The sequence below is a fragment of the Canis aureus genome, chromosome 4 (genome assembly GCF_053574225.1).
Source record: "Canis aureus isolate CA01 chromosome 4, VMU_Caureus_v.1.0, whole genome shotgun sequence".
In the NCBI taxonomy this organism is placed as follows: domain Eukaryota; kingdom Metazoa; phylum Chordata; class Mammalia; order Carnivora; family Canidae; genus Canis; species Canis aureus.
Window position 1 is genome coordinate 4,886,411 of NC_135614.1, and position 12,055 is coordinate 4,898,465.

Consider the following 12,055-nt stretch of genomic DNA (forward strand, 5'->3'; position numbering starts at 1 on the left):
CAGACGCTCAACCACTGAGCCACCCAGGCGTCTCTCTTCACAAATATCTTATATATTTTTCTCTCAAATACTTGGTGTGTTTTGCTATTGGAAATTGGCCTTTATCTTGCAGTTTGTTTTCCTACATCACATGTATACACGTGTGTGTCTGTGTGTTTATACTCACACCTATTTAGTTTCTTATATTCCATAGTATATCCAGTTGTTTCTAGAACTGAATCCTTAGCTTTTCTCAGTAATCATATTACTGGAAAATAATGGTATTTTCATCTCTTTATTTGCAATACTTGCATAAGCACATTAAACTAAATTGAGTCTTGAAAGTAGATACAGCATAGAGTTATAATACAAAAAATAGTAGTCTAGCTCCTAGACAGAATTGAAAAAAACCTGAAATTTTAAGATAAGTCTTTTAAGAATACCAAAGGGAAGCTCTCTACTCCTTCACATTAGACAAATAGCTGCATCTTCTAGTGCCAGCCACCTCCCCAAGACATGATGGAAAAGGTTGGAGTGAACAGATTTGGTGCTATTGAGCACCTGTGTCAGGGCTGCTTTTAATTCTGGCAAAGTGGATATTGTTGCTATCATTGACCCCTTAATTGACCTCAACTACATGGTCTGCATGTTCCAGTATGATTTTACCCTTGACAAATTCAATGGCACAGTCAAGGCTCAGGACAGGACACTTGTCACCAATGGAAAGTCCATCTCCACCTTAAAGGAGTGAGATTCTGTCAACATCAAATGGGGTGATGCTGTGCTGTGTGCTGTGGAGTCCACCGAGGTCTTCAACACCATGGAGAAGGGTGGGGCTCGCTTAAAGGATGGGGCTGAGAGGGTCATATCTCTGCCTCTTCTGCTGATGCTCCCATGTTTTTGATGGGCATGAACCATGAGAAGTATGACAACTCCCTCAAGATTGTCAGCAATGCCTTCTGCCCCACCAACTGCTTGCCCTCTCTGGCCAAGGTCATCCATGACAACTTTGGCATCATGGAGGGACTAATTGCCACAGTCCATGCCATCGCTGTCACCCAGAAGACTGTGGATGGCTCTTCTGGGAAGTTTGAGGGGCTGCTCAGACTGTGTTTCTACTGGCACCAAGGCTGTAGGCAGGTCATCTCTGAGCTTTTTTTTTTTTTTTTCTTTTATATATATATATATATTTTTTTAATTTATTTTTTATTGGTGTTCAATTTACTAACATACAGAATAACCCCCAGTGCCCGTCACCCATTCACTCCCACCCCCCGCCCTCCTCCCCTTCTACCACCCCTAGTTCGTTTCCCAGAGTTAGCAGTCTTTACGTTCTGTCTCCCTTTCTGATATTTCCCACACATTTCTTCTCCCTTCCCTTATATTCCCTTTCACTATTATTTATATTCCCCAAATGAATGAGAACATATAATGTTTGTCCTTCTCCGACTGACTTACTTCACTCAGCATAATACCCCCCAGTCCCATCCACGTTGAAGCAAATGGTGGGTATTTGTCATTTCTAATAGCTGAGTAATATTCCATTGTATACATAAACCACATCTTCTTTATCCATTCATCTTTCGTTGGACACCGAGGCTCCTTCCACAGTTTGGCTATCGTGGCCATTGCTGCTATAAACATCGGGGTGCAGGTGTCCCGGCGTTTCATTGCATTTGTATCTTTGGGGTAAATCCCCAACAGTGCAATTGCTGGGTCGTAGGGCAGGTATATTTTTAACTGTTTGAGCAACCTCCACACAGTTTTCCAGAGTGGCTGCACCAGTTCACATTCCCACCAACAGTGTAAGAGGGTTCCCTTTTCTCCGCATCCTCTCCAACATTTGTGGTTTCCTGTCTTGTTAATTTTCCCCATTCTCACTGGTGTGAGGTGGGATCTCATTGTGGTTTTGATTTGTATTTCCCTGATGGCAAGTGATGCAGAGCATTTTCTCATGTGCATGTTGGCCATGTCTATGTCTTCCTCTGTGAGATTTCTGTTCATGTCTTTTGCCCATTTCATGATTGGATTGTTTGTTTCTTTGGTGTTGAGTTTAGTAAGTTCTTTATAGATCTTGGAAACTAGCCCTTTATCTGATATGTCATTTGCAAATATCTTCTCCCATTCTGTAGGTTGTCTTTAGTTTTGTTAACTGTATCCTTTGCTGTGCAAAAGCTTCTTATCTTGATGAAGTCACAATAGTTCATTTTTGCTTTTTTTTCTTTTGCCTTCGTGGATGTATCTTGCAAGAAGTTACTTTGGCCGAGTTCAAAAAGGGTGTTGCCTGTGTTCTTCTCTAGGATTTTGATGGAATCTTGTCTCACATTTAGATCTTTCATCCATTTTGAGTTTATCTTTGTGTCTGGTGCAAGAGAGTGGTCTAGTTTCATTCTTCTGCATGTGGATGTCCAATTTTCCCAGCACCATTTATTGAAGAGACTGTCTTTCTTCCAATGGATAGTCTTTCCTCCTTTATCAAATATTAGTTGCCCATAAAGTTCAGGGTCCACTTCTGGATTCTCTATTCTGTTCCACTGATCTATGTGTCTGTTTTTGTGCCAGTACCACACTGTCTTGATGACCACAGCTTTGTAGTACAACCTGAAATCTGGCATTGTGATGCCCCCAGATATGGTTTTCTTTTTTAAAATTCCCCTGGCTATTCGGGGTCTTTACTGATTCCACACAAATCTTAAAATAATTTGTTCTAACTCTCTGAAGAAAGTCCATGGTATTTTGATAGGGATTGCATTAAACGTGTATATTGCCCTGGGTAACATTGACATTTTCACAATATTAATTCTGCCAATCCATGAGCATGGAATATTTTTCCATCTCTTTGTGTCTTCCTCAATTTCTTTCAGAAGTGTTCTATAGTTTTGAGGGTATAGATCCTTTACATCTTTGGTTAGGTTTATTCCTAGGTATCTTATGCTTTTGGGTGCAATTGTAAATGGGATTGACTCCTTAATTTCTCTTTCTTCAGTCTCATTGTTAGTGTATAGAAATGCCACTGACTTCTGGGCATTGATTTTGTATCCTGCCACGCTACCGAATTGCTGTATGAGTTCTAGCAATCTTGGGGTGGAGACTTTTGGGTTTTCTATGTAGAGTATCATGTCATCGGCGAAGAGGGAGAGTTTGACTTCTTCTTTGCCAATTTGAATGCCTTTAATGTCTTTTTGTTGTCTGATTGCTCAGGCTAGGACTTCCAGTACTATGTTGAACAGCAGTGGTGAGAGTGGACATCCCTGTCTTGTTCCTGATCTTACGGGAAAGGCTCCCAGTGCTTCCCCATTGAGAATGATATTTGCTGTGGGCTTTTCATAGATGGCTTTTAAGATGTCGAGGAATGTTCCCTCTATCCCTACACTCTGAAGAGTTTTGATCAGGAATGGATGCTGTATTTTGTCAAATGCTTTCTCTGCATCCAATGAGAGGATCATATGGTTCTTGGTTTTTCTCTTGCTTATATGATGAATCACATTGATTGTTTTACGGGTGTTGAACCAGCCTTGTGTCCCAGGGATAAATCCTACTTGGTCATGGTGAATAATTTTCTTAATGTACTGTTGGATCCTATTGGCAGTATCTTGTTGAGAATTTTTGCATCCATGTTCATCAGGGATATTGGTCTGTAATTCTCCTTTTTGGTGGGGTCTTTGTCTGGCTTTGGAATTAAGGTGATGCTGGCTTCATAGAACGAATTTGGAAGTACTCTATCTCTTTCTATCTTTCCAAACAGCTTTAGGAGAATAGGTATGGTTTCTTCTTTAAACGTTTGATAAAATTCCCCTGGGAAGCCATCTGGCCCTGGACTCTTGTGTCTTGGGAGGTTTTTGATGACTGCTTCAATTTCCTCCCTGGTTATTGGCCTGTTCAGGTTTTCTATTTCTTCCTGTTCCACTTTTGGTAGTTTGTGGCTTTCCAGGAATGCGTCCATTTCTTCTAGATTGCCTAATTTATTGGCGTATAGCTGTTCATAATATGTTTTTAAAATCGTTTGTATTTCCTTGGTGTTGGTAGTGATCTCTCCTTTCTCATTCATGATTTTATTAATTTGAGTCTTCTCTCTCTTCTTTTTAATAAGGCTGGCTAATGGTTTATCTATCTTATTAATTATTTCAAAGAACCAACTCCTGGTTCTGTTGATCTGTTCCACAGTTCTTCTGGTCTCGATTTCGTTGAGTTCTGCTCGAATCTTTATTAACTCCCTTCTTCTCTTGGGTGTAGGATCTATTTGCTGTTTTTTCTCTAGCTCCTTTATGTGTAAGGTTAGCTTTTGTATTTGAGTTCTTTCCAGTTTTTGAATGGATGCTTGTATTGCGATGTATTTCCCCCTTAGGACTGCTTTTGCTGCATCCCAAAGATTTTGAACGGTTGTATCTTCATTCTCATTAGTTTCCATGAATCTTTTTAATTCTTCCTTAATTTCCTGGTTGACCCTTTTATCTTTTAGCAGGATGGTCCTTAACCTCCACGTGTTTGAGGTCCTTCCAAACTTCTTGTTGTGATTTAGTTCTAATTTCAAGGCATTATGGTCTGAGAATATGCAGGGGACGATCCCAATCTTTTGGTATCGGTTCAGACCCGATTTGTGACCCAATATGTGGTCTATTCTGGAGAAAGTTCCATGTGCGCTTGAGAAGAATGTGTATTCAGTTGAGTTTGGATGTAAAGTTCTGTAGATATCTGTGAAATCCATCTGGTCCAGTGTATCATTTAAAGCTCTCGTTTCTTTGGAGATGTTGTGCTTAGAAGACCTATCGAGTATAGAAAGAGCTAGATTGAAGTCACCAAGTATAAGTGTATTATTATCTACGTATTTCTTCACTTTGGTTAATAATTGATTTATATATTTGGCAGCTCCCACATTCGGAGCATATATATTGAGGATTGTTAAGTCCTCTTGTTGAATAGGTCCTTTAAGTATGATATAGTGTCCCTCTTCATCTCTCACTACAGTCTTCGGGGTAAATTTTAGTTTATCTGATATAAGGATGGCTACCCCTGCTTTCTTTTGAGGACCATTTGAATGGTAAATGGTTCTCCAACCTTTTATTTTCAGGCTGTAGGTGTCCTTCTGTCTAAAATGAGTCTCTTGTAGACAGCAAATAGATGGGTCCTGATTTTTTATCCAGTCTGAAACCCTGCGCCTTTTGATGGGGTCATTAAGCCCGTTCACATTCAGAGTTACTATTGAGAGATATGAGTTTAGTGTCATCATGATATCTATTCAGTCCTTGTTTTTGCGGACTGTTCCACTGAACTTCTTCTTAAAGGGGAATTTTAAGAGTCCCCCTTAAAATTTCTTGCAGGGCTGGTTTGGAGGTCCCATATTCTTTCAGTTCCTGCCTGTCTTGGAAGCTCTTTATCTCTCCTTCCATTTTGAATGAGAGCCTTGCTGGATAAAGTATTCTTGGTTGCATGTTCTTCTCCTTTAGGACCCTGAATATATCCTGCCAGCCCTTTCTGGCCTGCCAGGTCTCTGTGGAGAGGTCTGCTGTTACCCTAATACTCCTCCCCATAAAAGTCAGGGATTTCTTGTCTCTCTTGCTGCTTTAAGGATCTTCTCTTTATCTTTGGAATTTGCAAGCTTCACTATTAAATGTCGAGGTGTTGAACGGTATTTATTGATTTTAGGGGGGGATCTCTCTATTTCCTGGATCTGAATGCCTGTTTCCCTTCCCAGATTAGAAAAGTTTTCAGCTATGATTTGTTCAAATACATATTCTGGCCCTCTGGCCCTTTCGGCGCCCTCGGGAACCCCAATTAAACGTAGGTTTTTCTTCCTCAGGCTGTCGTTTATTTCCCTTAATCTATCTTCATGGTCTTTTAATTGTTTGTCTCTTTTTTTCCTCAGTTTCCCTCTTTGCTATCAACTTGTCTTCTATGTCACTCACTTGTTCTTCCACCTCCTTAACCCTCGTAGTTAGGACTTCTAGTTTGGATTGCATCTCATTCAACTGATTTTTAATTTCTGCCTGATTAGCTCTAAATTCTGCAGTCATGAAGTCTCTTGAGTCCTTTATAGTTTTTTCTAGAGCCACCAGTAGCTGTATAATAGTGCTTCTGAATTGGCTTTCTGACATTGAATTGTAATCCAGATTTTGTAACTCTGTGGGAGACAGGACTGTTTCTGATTCTTTCTTTTGAGGTGAGCTTTTCCTTCTAGTCATTTTGCTCAGTGCAGAGTGGCCAAAAGCAAGTTGTATTGGGAAAAAGAGAAAAAGAGAGGAGAGAAAGAAGGAAAGAAAAGAGAAAGAGAAAAAAAAGGGAAGAAAAAAACGAAAAAAAAAGGAAGAAATAGAGAAAGAAAAAGAAAGGAGAAAAAAAGGGGGTGGGGGAAGGATACAAATCAAAAAGCAAAACAAAAACAAAAACAAACAAACAAAAAAAGAACCACGGGGGAGTATCTTGTGTTTCTGTGTACTTTAAGTCCCTTGACTTCCCCTGGAACTTGTCCGTCCAGCTGGTGTTCTGGGGGAGGGGCCTGTTGTGCTGATTTTCAGGTGTTAGCAGTTGGGGGAGCTGCTGTGCCCCTGCCTGGTGCAGGGCTCAGTGGGGGGTGTTTACCCCGTGAGGCCGCAGGAGGAACAGCCCCAGTGGCGGGGCAGCTCTGGAAACCTGGATTCAGCTCTGGCAGGAACTCCGTCTGCAGGGCCTGGAGGCTCCGGGGCGGGGCCGCTGATCTGCTCAGCTGGGGCAGGAGCGTCCTCGCTGTCCTGGGCCCTCCCGGCCTCTGCCTGTCCCGGGGGAGGCCGGATCCTGGGCTGTGTCCCGGCGCCATGTGCTCTGGGGCCTGCGCTGGTGGATTCGCACTCCCGCCCCTCAGCCCCCTCCGCGGAGCCGCCCCCGAGCCCCCCGAGCTGCTCCCGCCCCGCAGCCCCCTCCGCGGAGCCGCCCCCGAGCCCCCCGAGCTGCTCCGGGTCCCGCCGTGCGCGCTGCAGCCCTTAGGGAGCTCGGCGCACTCTCCCGGGGCGCAGGTGTCTGTTAGTGTCCCCGGGAGCCCGAGGGCATCCCCGCCCTCCTGGGTCCTGCTCCAACTCCCTGCGAGCCCCTTTCCCCCGGGAAGGTCGGTGCAGCCTCTGCTCCTCCGGGACGGGGCTCTCCTGTCCTGGGGACACTCGCCCCGGCCTCAGCCCGGCTCCTCGCGGGCCCCTCCCCCTTGGAGGCCTTTGTTCCTTTATTTCTTTTCCCCCGTCTTCCTACCTTGATAGAAGCACGAACTCTTCTCACTGTAGCGTTCCAGCTGGTCTCTCTTTAAATCTCAGGCCGAATTCATAGATTTTCAGGATAATTTGAAGGTTTTCTAGGTAATTTGGTGGAGACAGGTGATTTGGGGACCCTACTCTCCCGCTGTCTTGCTCCTCCCCCTTCCATCTCTGAGCTTAATGGGAAGTTCACTGGCATGGCTTTCAGTGTTCCCACCCCCAACGTGTCAGTTGTGCTACCTAGAGAAAGCTGCCATATATGATGACATCAAGAAGGTGGTAAAATAGGCATCGGAGGGCCCCCTTGAGGGCATGTTGGGCTCCACTGAGGACCAGGTTGTCTCTTACTCTTCCACCTTTGATTCTGGGCTGGCATTGCTCTCAATGACCACTGTGTAAAGCTCATTTCCTGGTATGACAATTAATTTGGCTATAGCAACTGGGTGGTGGAGCAACATGGCCTCCAAGGACTAATAGCCCCCTGGACCAGTAGGCCCATCAAGAGCAACGGGAAGAGAGAGGCCCTCAGCTGCTGGGGAGTCCTTGTCCCTACTCATCCTCCAGCACACTGAGAATCTCCCGACCTCTACAGAATTCCCATCTTAGAATTCCTGAAGAAGGGGAGGGACCTGGGGAGCCCTACCTTGTCATGTACCATCAATAAAGTATACAGTACCCAGACCAAAAAAAAAAAAAAAATATCAAAAGGAGAATACAAATGTAACATGAAGAAAACTTTTTATTTTTTTTCTCTATTTCCTATCTAATACCATCTCACACATGGAGCTGATCTTTTATTCAATTTATCCCTCAGTCCTTTCTCTATCCCCATTTTTCAAATCCAGCTCACAGAGAGCTGAATCCTTCCCCTCCACACCAATCACCTAAACTTCCCTGGATTTTCTGATAACTCTTTGTCATTATGTTGCTATTAATTTCTCCTTGCTGGCTTTCCCAGTTCTTTACTTCACCATCACTCTTCAACACAAAAATCTCCCTCAGAGCAAATATTCAATGGAAATTAACCTAGGACGAGGTGGGGTGGGGAAAGGGATTCAGGACACCCATACCTACAGTTTCATGTGTTTATTAAACAGATGACTGAATAATTCTCATTAGCTAAGAAAATCTAAACATTGTCAAGTCCTCTGGAGTCCTCTGGGTCTCTAAATATTTAAAAGGCCTTCCTTTTATTGCACCTTATACAGAAAATTCTATGAACCGATTTTTATATAATTGTACACAATTTTCAAATTTAAAAAGTTTGAAAGCTTTTTAAATTTGAAAATGTTACCTAGGGATGCTGCTTAATGCCCTCTGAGGGTCGGTAAAATGCTTTAGTGCCATCTGCTGGTTCCTGGAGCTGTATCTGGCACTTAACTCCAATTGCTTGCCGAGTCTTTTTATTTTATTATTATTTTTATTTTTTCAACTCCTAGCTCCCCACCACTGCATGGCAAAACAACCAGAAAAATAATTGCCATTTATGGTGACATGACCACAAGTGCTCAAATTCATAATAATGTAAATGACTTTGGGACATAAGATGAAGAACAAATATTAACTTCTTGTTCATTGAACTAATCATGTATTTGTTGCCACTTGACTCCAGTGTAGATTTCACATGCTGAATTGACATGCTTCATTACATATATCTTATTTCATTTCTCACCAACTGATATATTTTCAAGTAGTGCTCCATCAGTTGTGATATATGATACAAATAATGTACAAAAAAAAAAAAACAAACCTCCAAGTTTCTGAATAATTTGCTTTTTTTACAGTTAGAATATATCTAAGTCATTACTGTAGCAATACTACTTTCATTCACTTACATTCTGATATACATTTCCTGAACAGGAAAGAGATACATACATATACAGTTTACACATATTTACATTCACTCACTCATTTGTTCAGCCAATAAATATTTACTGTCATCCACACCCCAGGGATTGACAGCAGGGATTCACCAGTAAGCATGAGAAAGCCTTGTCTTCAACACCATCCTTGGACCTAATTAAGGCCTACAGACTACATATTACAAATATATTTTAAAAATTTGTTTAAAAATGTAGGAGCCTGTCCCTCAACATCTGCCTTTTAGCACTTCTGTAGTATAATCTGAACATCCAGTCTCTGATTTGTGTGTTTAAGCATCAGGAAACTGGTCTCTTGTTCTGTGTCCTCAACTAAAAGAAAACTCTGTTTGAATGCACTGAATGTTTATGAGCTATACTGCTTCTGGACACTGTGTCAGGTGTAAGGAAGATTTGAATGTAAAAGGGCTTAGATAGGAAAAAAAGACAAATTAATTAACTTGTCACATTCTTCCCTTCAGACTGCATGAACATAATATGATTTCTGCATAATTGTTACTTCTAAATAGTTCCAAACATAATTTCTTGTTTCCTTTTGTTTTCCAATTTATGGGTCTGGATATACTCATGAACTAGCAACGTATATCTCAATAATTGGATATGATAGCTGAAGAGTGTTTACAATATTGAGCAATTCATATGAGTTAAATTTGAAAATAGGTAGATATAGATGTAACATGAATGAAGGGTGATACTAATTCTATACACTGTCAACTAGTTGGAGATTGAATGGCAAGCTTGTGCATAATTTATGTTTTGTGAAAGAATTTTATTTATTTGCGAGAGAGAGAGAGAGCACAAGCAGGCAGAGGGGCTGAGGTAGAGTGAGAAGCAGATCCCCCACTGAGCAAGGAGACAGATTCCCCTGGGATCTCAAGGACCCTGATATCCTTACCTGAGCTGAAGTCAAACGTTTAACTGACTGAGCCACCCAGGTACCCCTTGTAAATATATTTAACAAGGTAATAAGATTTACCAAAAATAAAAAAACTTCATCTTTAATTTTATTTGAAATTTTGTCATTAATTGTGATTGGTTTTATCTTCTTAAAAGAAAGATAACTGTTGAAAACAAGTGAAAAATAAAATGTATTGACTTTTTACTTAGTTCATGTTTTTATGAAAATATATTTGTTTTGTATACTTTGAATATAATTAAAATTTTTTAATCTTTTTGATCATTTTTGTCAACACAATTTGTGAAAATCTGGGTTAAACAACATAATTGGTAATTTTGCCGAAATGAAGGCAAAACTTTATGAGATAAATATATAGGAATGCTTTAGCTCTATATGTCTTTATTACTCATCCAAAATTATCAGCCAATCAACATTTTACCCAGACAGATACAATAATTAAATACTGTCATCTTTTATATTTTGTCATCTTTCATTCATATAAAAATTTTTTTATTTTGTCATTATAAATGTTTACTTGTCAAAGCTGTAGGTTATAACAGTTATCAGTAGAGGAGGAGTCAATAGTGTGTTAGGTTGACTTGTAACTTTTAAATACTTACACTAATGTCTTTTAGCCTATCTATGGCTTTGTAGTAATGTCACTAGCGTACTTATCACATTACTTGACGCTTTTCTGGTTTATCTATTTGCTTACTGTTTGTCTCTTCCTGGTGGAAAATAGATTCCATAAGAGTAGAAAGCCCAGCTGTCTTGTTCACCACTATATGCCTACCTAGTATAAAGTACACCTGGAACGAACCAAAATACCAATACCAGAGACTAAAAGAGGTAGGGTGAAAGTGGGAGAGTATCCTTTAAAAACAACTTATTCCTTCAAATGACTGTTAGAAACTGTGGAGTGGAGGTAGAGTCCTTGCCTTGAACAGTGATTGAAATGAAGAACAGAATTCATCACTCCTCTGTAATGTCATCCTTCATCAGATGAAAAAACATATGTTTAAAATACCATCTCTGAAAACCATGTTTATCCTTGCTTGCATCAAGAAATATGTATCAGTTATAGTTAAAGTTATGAATTTAATGAATGTAAATAGCAAAAGCTATGAAAAGGATTTTTAGACAACTGATATTTTAAATTCAAATAACAACTGAGAAAGTAGGTTTGTTCTGGTCCTCAATTGAATAATCAAACCAGGAGATGGGTGTATAGTTCCAAAAACCAAGGAGGAGATATCAGAAAACAATCAGGATGCATCCAAAGAATTCTTTTAAAATGGAGAAAAAGGGGGGGATCCCTGGGTGGCTCAGTGGCTTAGTGCCTGCCTTTGGCCCAAGGCATGATCCTGGAGACCTGGAATCGAGTCCCACATCAGGCTCCCTGCATGGAGCCTGCTTCTCCCTCTGCCTGTGTCTCTGCCTCTCTCTCTCTCTCTGTGTCTCTCATGAATAAATAAATAAAATCTTAAAAAAAATAAAATGAAGATATAATTCAAGATCATGGTATATTTTAAAATAAAATTTTAAGTATATATATATATATATATATATATATATATACTTAAATACATATATACGTATTTATGAATCTCTGACTTGTTTTCTTACTTTCCCAGTGTACTTCGAAAATAAAATTCAACATGGCACTGTATACCAATGGAACTGACGTAAAAAGGTATCAAAGATTTCAAAATGGAGCAAGCAAGCCTAGCTAAGCCTAGCTCTTTTAAATAGGGTGGAGAGTCCATAAAGTAGGAAAAATTTATGCACATCCTCATTGGAGGAATCATAAACTTTTTGCCAGCTGTAAGCCCTCCACCTGGAATTAACTCCCTCATCATCATGACATCTGAATCTTTCAAACTCTTCCACTTTGAAAGGAGGCAACTTGATCTGACAAGTTTCAATCCCTCATTTATCTATTAATCCAACCAATTCCAGTTAACATACTTTCAATTCCTATTTTGCATAGAGGACCTATATGAGAACTGCACTCATGACCATTCACCTTTGCATCTTTGTCCCCTCCTTACCTTCCTCAGAGCACAATTTGAGTTCCTATCTGT

General features: G+C 40.4%; 1 pseudogene; it reads left to right on the forward strand.

Moving 5' to 3' along the window:
• Positions 1-495: 495 nt before the first annotated feature.
• On the forward strand, positions 496-7,481 carry LOC144312015 (glyceraldehyde-3-phosphate dehydrogenase pseudogene; annotated as a pseudogene).
• Positions 7,482-12,055: the final 4,574 nt, after the last annotated feature.